At 33.7% G+C, this 10,059-nt stretch overlaps 1 non-coding gene across 1 annotated transcript; it reads right to left on the bottom strand.

Annotated features, from left to right (window-relative positions):
• Nucleotides 1–6,906: 6,906 nt before the first annotated feature.
• On the bottom strand, nt 6,907–7,014 carry LOC138379298 (U6 spliceosomal RNA). The gene has a single exon (XR_011232072.1). It is a non-coding gene; the product is annotated as a U6 spliceosomal RNA (small nuclear RNA).
• Between the last annotated feature and the right edge of the window lie 3,045 nt (nt 7,015–10,059).

Here is a 10,059-nt window from a genome sequence, read left to right as displayed (position 1 = left end):
TCCCTGCTTCTGAAACACTTCACTTCTTGCCACACATCAAATTTTCCCACTTTTACATCATGTGTAGACAGACTATTTGAATATAAATCCAAATATATGTATGTAATGCTGAGAAACATATGTTGCTTATATAAACTCTCCTTTTTATTCATATAAATTTAAGGTGTGCAAGGGCAATTTTGGTTGCATAGATACACGGCATAGCAGTGAATGTAGTCTTTGTGTGTAACCATCATCTGGATAATATACATTGAGTTATTTCACTTATGATAATAGCCTCCAGTTCCATCCAATTTGTTGCAAAAGAAATTATTTCATATTTTATGGCTAAATAGTATTCCATTCTGTATATATGCCACATTTTCTTTATCCAATTATCTACTGATGGACACTTAGGTTGAATCCATACCTTTGCTATAGTGGCTAGTGCTGCAATAAACATACAAGTGCAGGTATCTTTTTGATTATAATGATTTCTATTCATTTGGGTAAATATTCAGTAGTGGAATTGCTGGATTGAATGGTAGTTCTATTTTTAGTTCTTTGAGAAATCTTCATACTGTTTTCCATAGAACTTGTACTAATTTTCATTTCCACCAACAGTTATAAGTGTTACTTTATCTCCACATCCTCACCAACATCTCTTATTGTTGGACTTTTTAATAATAGACATTCCAAATGATGTAAGTGATATCACATTGTGGTTTTGATTTGCATTTCTCTGATGATTAGTGATGTTGAGCATTTTGTCATATGTGTGTTGGCCATTTATATGTCTTCTTTTGAAAAATGGCTATTTATGTCATTTGCCCACTTTTTAATGGGGTTGTTTTGTTGTTGTTGTTGAGTGTTTGAGTTCCTTTTATATTCTGAATATCTGTCCCCTGTCAAATGCATAGTTTGCAAACATTTTCTCCTATTCTTCAGGTTGTCTGATCACTCTGTTGATTATTTATTTTGTTGTGCAGAAGCTTGTTAGTTTAATTGAGTCCCATTTGTCTATTTTTATATTTATTGCTTGTGCTTTTGAGGTCTTAGTCATGAATTCTTTGCCTAGACCAATGTCCAGAAGAATTTTTCCTATGTTTTCTTCTAGCATTTTAATAGTTTCAGGTCTTACATTTAAGTCTTTAATCCAGCTTGACTTGAGTTTTTTATATAGTGAGAGGTAGGGGTCCATTTTCATTCCTCTGCATATAATGATCCAATTTTCCCAGCACTATTTATTGAATAGGGTGTCCTTTCCCCAGTGTATATTTTGGTTGACTTTGTCACAGATCACTTGGCTATAGATATGTGGCTTTATTTTTTTGTTTTTTATTCTATAGATCTATTTTTATACCAATACTATGCATTCTGTTTACTTTAGCCTTGTAGTATAATTTGCAGTCAGGTAATGTGATGCCTCCAACTTTGTTCTTTTTACTTAGGATTGCTTTGGCTATTTGGGCTCCTTTTTGATTCCATGTGACTTTTAGGATTGTTTTTTCTTGGGCTCCTTTTTGATTCCATATGACTTTTAGGATTGTTTTTTCTAATTCTGTGAAAAATTTCATTGATATTTTGATAGGGATTGCACTGAATCTGTAGTAAACTCTCATACATAATTTTGGCCATGTACAGAATTTGTCTCCCCTCATTTAGTTTCTTATAGAGCCTTTTTAACCATTCTTATGGCACTTACCAAATATGTATGTGCATGCCTTATGTGTCCTACATGTTGCAAGTTCTATAGAGGCACTAACCCAATGGCAATTCCTTAAATTTATGGCACTTCACAGCTTATAAACTATTCTCACATTATTTCATTAATCCTCACTTCTCTGGTAGGTAAATTAGTGTTTCCACTTTACCAATTTTTCTGGTAATATTTTGCTATATAACAAGCCACATCAAATTATAGTAGCTTAAAATAATGGCGGCCTTTATTTTATTCACAAATCTGTAAGTTTAGGCAGGATTTGACATGAGCAGCTAATCTCTGTTCCCACATGGTATCATAGGGAGTGACTTAAAGGCTGAGGGCTGGAATCTTCTAAAGACTTACCCCCTCCTCATTATATATCTGTTTGTTGATTCTGACTGTTAGTTGGGGCTTTTGCTAGGTTTGTGTTTAGAAAACTTACACATGGCATTTCTGTGTAGCTACTTTGTTTCCTTACAGCATACATACTGGCACCCAAGGTGAGGATCAAAGAAGAGAAAGAAGGGGAAATCTACATCACCTTTTATGGTCTAACCTTGTAAGTTACCCAGCATCATTTCAGCCACATTAAAGTGATCAAGCCAGTCACCAAGCCTCACACTTGGATTGAAGTCCCACTTCTCTGAGCTTATTTCTTATACCCCCTTCTATTACTTGATTTGTTCCAGCTATACTCACGTCTCATAAAATATTCCACCCTTAAAGATTATGGATCTTGCCTTGCGATGATCTAAACCACCACTATAGACACACATAATTTAAGATATTGATATGGGAGCTAATTTTTCCAACATCTCATTCCAGCTTGTTCATTTTATGTGTGTTTGCATGTCTCTGTGTGTGTATGTAATAAGGATATTTATTGAGCATCTGGTATATCCTAGGCACTGGGCTAGGTGCTAGAAATACAATGGTAAATAAACATTTCTATCCTAATGGAAATTTCAGTCTTTTGGAGGAGGTAGGAAAGCATTGATCAAATAATCACACAGATGTTGCTTTGTTGCCTATAATAGCAATAAATGGCTTCTTTGGGGAGCATATGGAAAGCTTCTTTGAGAAATATATGATTTATTTTAGATGTGTAGATAAGAGCTAACTGAAGGATATCTCTTTTGAAGTCCTATCTGTTAGAGCAATGGCCTACTCATGATCTCCCTATGATATAAAATACATATTCCAAATATAGTATGACCAAAATGTGGCTCTTGATCCCCCCATCTCCACCCAATCTGCTCTTCCCAATGCCATCTTCATCACTGTGAATGGTAGCATCAATATTCCAGATTTGCAAGCCACAATGCTTAATGTCATTTTTTAATTCTCACTTTATCTTTCACACTTCACCTTCAAATATTACCACAATATGACTATATCTCTGTACCTCCATAGCTGCTTTCTTAATTAAAACCATCACTATCACTCTCCTGAATTATTGAATATCCTTCAATATGTTTTTTCCATGGGTTATGACCCATTAGTGAGTCATAAAATTAATTTATTTGCACCATGTAACAGTCCTAAAACAATATCATAGAATATAATAGAAAATATTGTACTGCATAACACATAGAAAGAGCAATTTTTATAAAATATTTATTTCCATGTTATATATACATTATATGACATATAGACATATATGCCTGTTTGTATATATACACATGTGTGTATTCATATATCCTGAATATCAATATAAAATATTCTTATTGTATACCAATAAAAAATTTTGAAAGGTATTGTGGAGTCTCCCTGCTTCAACTTCTAGCCTCACTACAGACTATTCTGAAAACAGCAGAGGGATGTCCTCTCTAGGCAATTAATTTTAATTAATTAATTAAAAATATAAGACAGATAAAAACATGTATCTATTCAAAATATTTAGTGAACTCCCATTTCACTCTAAATGAAAGCCTACTGTAACCAGTACAATAGCCTGAGTCATATATTTAACCTTTACCTTCTCTCTTTTTTTCTAACCCAATCTCCTTCTACTCTCATTCTTGTTTATCCAATCCAATCCAGTCAAACTGGTCTTCTTGCTATTTGCAAAACACTCTCAGCACATGCCAACCTCAGAACTTTTGCACTCGCTATTTTACCTGCCTGAAGATAGTTCCCTTTATGTAACTTCATGGCTTCCTCTCTTACCTCTTTTGGCTGATTCTCACCTTCTCATTGAATCATCCATGACCTGCCTATTTTAAATTTCTATCATCTGTCTTCAATGCCCAACATTCCCATTATCCTTGCCTATTTTATAGTTCTCCATAACACAACCTCTGAAATACTGCATATCTTACTTATTAGACTATTTTCTGTTTCCCAGACCCATGCTAGACTGTGAGCTCCACATGGTAAATAATTTTGTCTATACTGTACTCTGCACAATCCCCAGTGACTAACACAGTCATTATTACATAGAAGGTAATTAATAAATTATTGAATGGATGGGTGGACAGATGGATTAAAAAATGAATGAAAGGAAAAGTAAACCAAGGAGTGGGAATGACATAAAAGTCAGTTCTCTAGCTGGATAGTGGACAGAGGATGGAGCATATCTTGGTCCATGGCCTTAAGAAAGAATGAAAGGAGGCCAGTGTAGCTGGAAAGGAGGAATGAAGTAAGCATTGGGATGGAGGAAGATGTGGCTAGAGAGGTATTCCTGAGCCAACTGAAAGGTACCAAAGCACACAACTAAAAGGGTTTGTCTATATCCTAAAAAGACTGGGAAGCCTTTGATGGTTTTTAAATTTGTGGAAGCAATGGATGAGTTGAATCAAGAACAAGGCATGATGCCATGAACTTATTTGCATTTTAAAATGATAGGGAAGAAGAATGAGTCGTAAATAAGGTTTAGGTATTTTAGTGAGAGCAACTATATCTCTCCTAAGTTTAGTCTAAGTGTCAAATCCTTCTTTAGATCCAAAGTGGTATGATCACATTTCTGGATTGGTCCTTCTCTTAGGTTTATAATTCATTGATATTTGAGAAACCCTTCAAATATATGGTTCCAGAAACCCTGGAAGTATAAAGATCATGGAATTATTCCAAGAAGAAATGTAGATTTATTTTATACACTTTATTAAGCAAGATGAGAGTCAGATGTTATGATCTTTAGTTACTAGTTTTTCCTAGATATTAAGAAAGATTGCAGCATACTCAAAGTATTAGCATTGGGCTCAATTGTAAATGTATTATCCAAATTTAAATATAAAACAATCCTTTACTAACAATTGAGTGCTAAAAATTTTGGAAAATTGAAACAAATAATTGTATTTTAGACAGAAAACTTCACTAAGTTTAAAACACACACACACACAGTTAACCTGGTGGTGTATAAGTTGGGTAAGTAAAAAATAAGCTACACTGCTTTACTTTTATTGTATTAATGCAGTAATGAATTAAAAATAAATGTTATAATATTGTAGTTCAGAAAAATACTCCTAATTAAAATGGGAAATCAAAGAGTGATATATTTTTTTCATAAAGGACTAATTATAATACTATCCTCTGGGATTTTTCAAGATACTACAATGGACTGGTAGATACTTTCAAATATTTCTGACTATGACCTACCATAGTAAATATATTTTATTTCACATACATGTATAATATAACATAGAATCATACATATGTAAAAATTGAATTAAAATTCTCATGAAACAATACATACTCCTTGCTTTGTAAGGCATGCTAGTGTTTCCTATTCTATTATGTCCTATCCTATTCTATCTCATTTTAAAAGAAATTCTGGCTATAAACTACTAAATTGATTTTATTATCAACTAATGCATTACAGCTCATAATTTGTAAAACCTTCCTATACAGTAATGGGTGCTTTCTTTAGAGGGGGTATTGGAAAATTTTTTAACTATACACATCAAATATTTAAATAAAGAATAAAAAAATTGATTTATTTTTCCTATGTAAAAATATTAGGCAAATATTATTTATATTGATATTATTTATACAACATGTAAACAGATGCATAACTTATTCAAATAGCCTCATAATAAGAGTCATTGATGTTGTGCTGCAAAGAAATTTTGAAGGAATTTCTTTTTTTATTTATCCATTTCAGTAGATTTAGGGGGTATAAGTGTTTTTTGTTACATAGATGAATTATATAATGCTGATGTCAGGGTTTTTAGTATACCCATCACCAGAATAGTTTTCATTGTACCCGATAGGTAGATTTAAATCCCTAGTCCCCCTCCTAACCTCCACCTTCTTAATTTTCAATTTATATTACACCACTTCATGACCATATATACCCCTTGTTTAGTTCCCACTTATAAGTGAGAATATGTGGTATTTGCTTTTCAATTCCTGAGATACTTAAGATAATGGCCTCCAGTTCCTACTAAGTTGCTGCAAAATACATTATTTCATTCTTTTTTAAATGGATGAGTAGTACTCCATGGTGTGTGTGTATATATGTGTGTGCTTATGTGTGTATACACGCACACACACACACACCCCCCCCAATTTTCTTTATCCACTCCTCAGTTGATGGGCACTAAGGTTGATTCCATATCTTTGCAATTGTGAATTATGCTGAAATAAATATTCAGGTACAGGTGTCTTTTTTGTAAAATTATTTCTTTCCCTTTGAGTAGATACCCAGTCATGGGATTGCTGGATCGAATGGTAGGTCTACTTTGAGCACTTAGAGGAATCTCCATACTGTTTTCCATAGAGGTTTTATTAGTTTACATTTCCACCAACAGTGTATGTGTTCCCTTTTCACTGCATCTGTGCCAATATCTATTGTTTCTTGAGTTTTTAATAATGGCCATTTTGACAGGGGTAAGGTGGTATCATGTAAGAAGTCTGAATACTCAGAGGTGGTCATGCTGGATAGGCCATGTCTATGTTTTCCAGTTGACAGAATTCACTGAGCCCATATTTCTAGCCATCTTTGTCAAGGCAACAGACATATAAATGAAGCTATTTCAGTAAATCACATTATCTTTCAGCTAACTATTGAGAGACTTCTGTAGACAACATTGGTACAGTTTACATTTCTGACACACACATTTGTTAGATAAAACAAAAATATTGTTTTAACACAATAAGTATTGGTGTGGTTTCTCATGTTGCAATAGAAACCTAAATGTCATCACTTCAGGAAAATAAGCTTTGTCTTTCCTATCATTCATCTAGTTTTACATTCATTTATGCAGTTATTTTATTTTTTTTTAAATATGGAACACTTTCATGAATTTGCATGGCATCTTTGTGAAGAGGCCACGCTACTCTTCTCTGCATCATTCCGACTTTAGTATATGTGCTGCCAAAGCAAGTACTATTTATACATTTAATAGATATTTATTGAGTGTGTTCTATGTGCTATGTCTTTTCTGGGCAATAAAGATAGAATGATAAAGAAAACATACCAATCCTTCCTATTTCCATAGAGCTTATATTCTACACAGGAAAGAGAAATGAAAAATGTAATAGAATATATGGTGATATATCAATTGGTGATGATTGTTAAAGATGAAGCAAAACAAAACAGGATAACACAATAGAGAGTGCTAGAGGTGAGTTACTATTTTATATAAATATATAAATGGTCTTTTTGATAAGTTATTTAAGCAGAGACCATAATAAAATGAGAATGTATATTATGTGGGTATCTAATGAAAGAGCATTACACGTGAAGCTAATAGTGCAGAGACCTTAAGATGAACACATTGTTGGGATGTTTGAGTAAGATGACAATGAGGCCAATGTGGCTTGAGTATAGTGAGCTATGAAGACAGAAGCATAGAGTAACTTCAAGTAGTTTATAAGGTGTTGAATCATGTAGAAACTTAAGCCATGATAAAGGCTTTAAATTTTATGTTCAACGAGAAATCACTGAAGAGTTCTGAATACAGAAATTGCATACCATTATTGAACGTTTAAAAGGGGCTCTCTGGGAACTGGAGAGAGAAAAGAATATAGGAAGCTATGGGCACAAAAAGAGGGCCCACTTATAATTCTTGCAATAGTCCAGGTCAGAGATGATGATGATGTAACCTAATGTGGCTCTTGTGTAGGTGATTAATGTGGTAAAAAGTCTGTACAGGACATATCTGAAGGATAGAGTTGATATGGATACTATCTATACAGCAATGCCCATTGGGTAGAAAGGTTGAGCACTTGTGATAAATATTACATCTGATTCAGTAAGATATTTACCAGATTAGAGAAATAAAGGTATACTGGACTTACATTGCTAAGAAGGCAGACTTCCTTTTGCTTACATAGCCTTTTGTTTACAACCTCATGACCATCTCCCTATGATTTCACTCTTTCTATTCCTCAAATCTCCCACTCCTCAAACAACCCTCAAAATTGGAACTAAAGTATTAGCTACTATCCTATTTACTATTAACGTCATCAGCATGTGGATTTTCTCATTATAATACGAATATAATGCCAGGCGATGGCCATGGTGACCAGGAGCTAAGCATTCATAGTTTAATCTTTTTTAAGAACATCAGTCTTCATGTCCAGATTCTTGCCATGTCTTTGGCTCATCTTTGGACATAATTGGATCGTCTTTATCTCATTTTTTTTTTTGTCATCCATATACATTCTTGCCAGTGATATTGAAGACCAGGACAATACTGATACATGCTTAAAATTCTCCAAGTACTTATGTCCACATAACTTCCTCCTTCGTTACATGACTACTAAGTCAAACTTATTTGAGTTTATACATATTGCAATTTATGCTACTTTTTTTTCCAGAGACAAGGTCTTACTCTGTCACCCAGGCTTGTTTGTGGTGTCATGATCATATACTTTTGTCCTCATACTATCATATTGATTTCTTCAAGTTATCAGATTCAATAAACCATTCCTCCAGTAGCACATGACCCATTCAATGCCTCAAACACTGAAGAATTTGTTTAGTATGGTTTTGGTACATGTTTAAGTGTGTGGCTAGGTAGGTGATTACTAGGAAATAGAAGATGGATAGCAGTTTTTTATTTCTTTATAAGCTATTAGTGAAACATAACTAGAGGATAATTATTATCTTTTCTTCCTAAGACCTATGACCATAGGTAGTAAAATTATATTTTCCTGTTTCTAAGGAATTACATAGTATCAATAATTAATTTCTATATTAATATTAAAAGCAGAGATTAGAGCACAAATCAAGACCCATAAGATATAAGATTAGACTAAGAATGAATTTGGGATGTTTATATTTATTCTTTACTTTTTTAATACATCCATTCATACATGCATCTACAAAATGCTAAGCTCTTTGTTATTAATTCCCGCAGGGTGGTAACCAGTTAGTATAAAAGACAGAATGTGTACTATTATCTCATGTGATAAGGCTAAAATAATACAGGTAAGCAAAGCAAATCCGTGGATGAATGTATTCTGTGTCAGAGAAAATGCTATGTATGTTTTCCAAATTTTATTTCAGTTTTGTATTCTCTGTAAGACCATATTTCCCAGCCTTTTTAATAGCGAATTTAGGGTCAAGTGTCCCTCTAAGGCTTGGCCACAAAACTGCTGGTACAATTCATCTACATTCTCTTTTCCTTCTATCATGGCAGTCTTGGAGTCATGTGCTTTAAATTGTTTAGTCACATGATAGAAGGAATGTGGATCCCTAAATCACCACTTTGAGTACCAGTACCACCCAGATAAACCACCCAACCTATATTGGCTTGTACCATGAGGAAGAAATAAATCTTTTTTTTATTACACCATTGAGATTTCAGTGTTTGTTACCACAGCAAAACATAGTCTATTTTCAGTTATGGAAGGAAGGTGGAATGAAGGGAGGGAGGCAGGAAAAGAGAAAAGAGAAATATCAAATTCAGCATAGGGGTGAGAGAAGAGGTGGGGAGGATATTTTCCTAACCAAAAGAGTGGATATGTTAGACATATGATATTCTTCATTCTAATCAAAAGACCCTGAACACAAAGGAAAGATTTGGTCAGAATGTAACCATTTGTACATGTAGAGATAAAGATTATAGATGTTTATTGGGTACACACTGATTCTTTTAAGTTAAGCAATTCAATTACCAATTACAACAAGGCAGCTTTAGTTGTCTGTACCTTTTTTTAAAGATATTTTCCAGCAACTTCTCATTGCTCAAAGTCATATATTAGTGAGTCTCAGAAGGATCTTCTCTACCAGGATACTCATACCTGCTTCATCTCAAGTCATTATACATTGGAAGTTGAGGAAGGCAGCTATTATCCAGCCTCTGTAAACATCCTGTGGAGGTTAAACTTCAGAACCTCAGTGATTCCAAAACTGTCTGCATTCCAAACTTTTACATTTTAATGAGCCTCTCCTTTTGCTGAATTCCTGTGTAAGAAAATTGTTG

Source organism: Eulemur rufifrons, chromosome 30, assembly GCF_041146395.1.
Source record: "Eulemur rufifrons isolate Redbay chromosome 30, OSU_ERuf_1, whole genome shotgun sequence".
NCBI lineage: Eukaryota > Metazoa > Chordata > Mammalia > Primates > Lemuridae > Eulemur > Eulemur rufifrons.
Note: the sequence above shows the minus strand (reverse complement) of the source record. Positions and strands in the feature narration are given on the sequence as shown.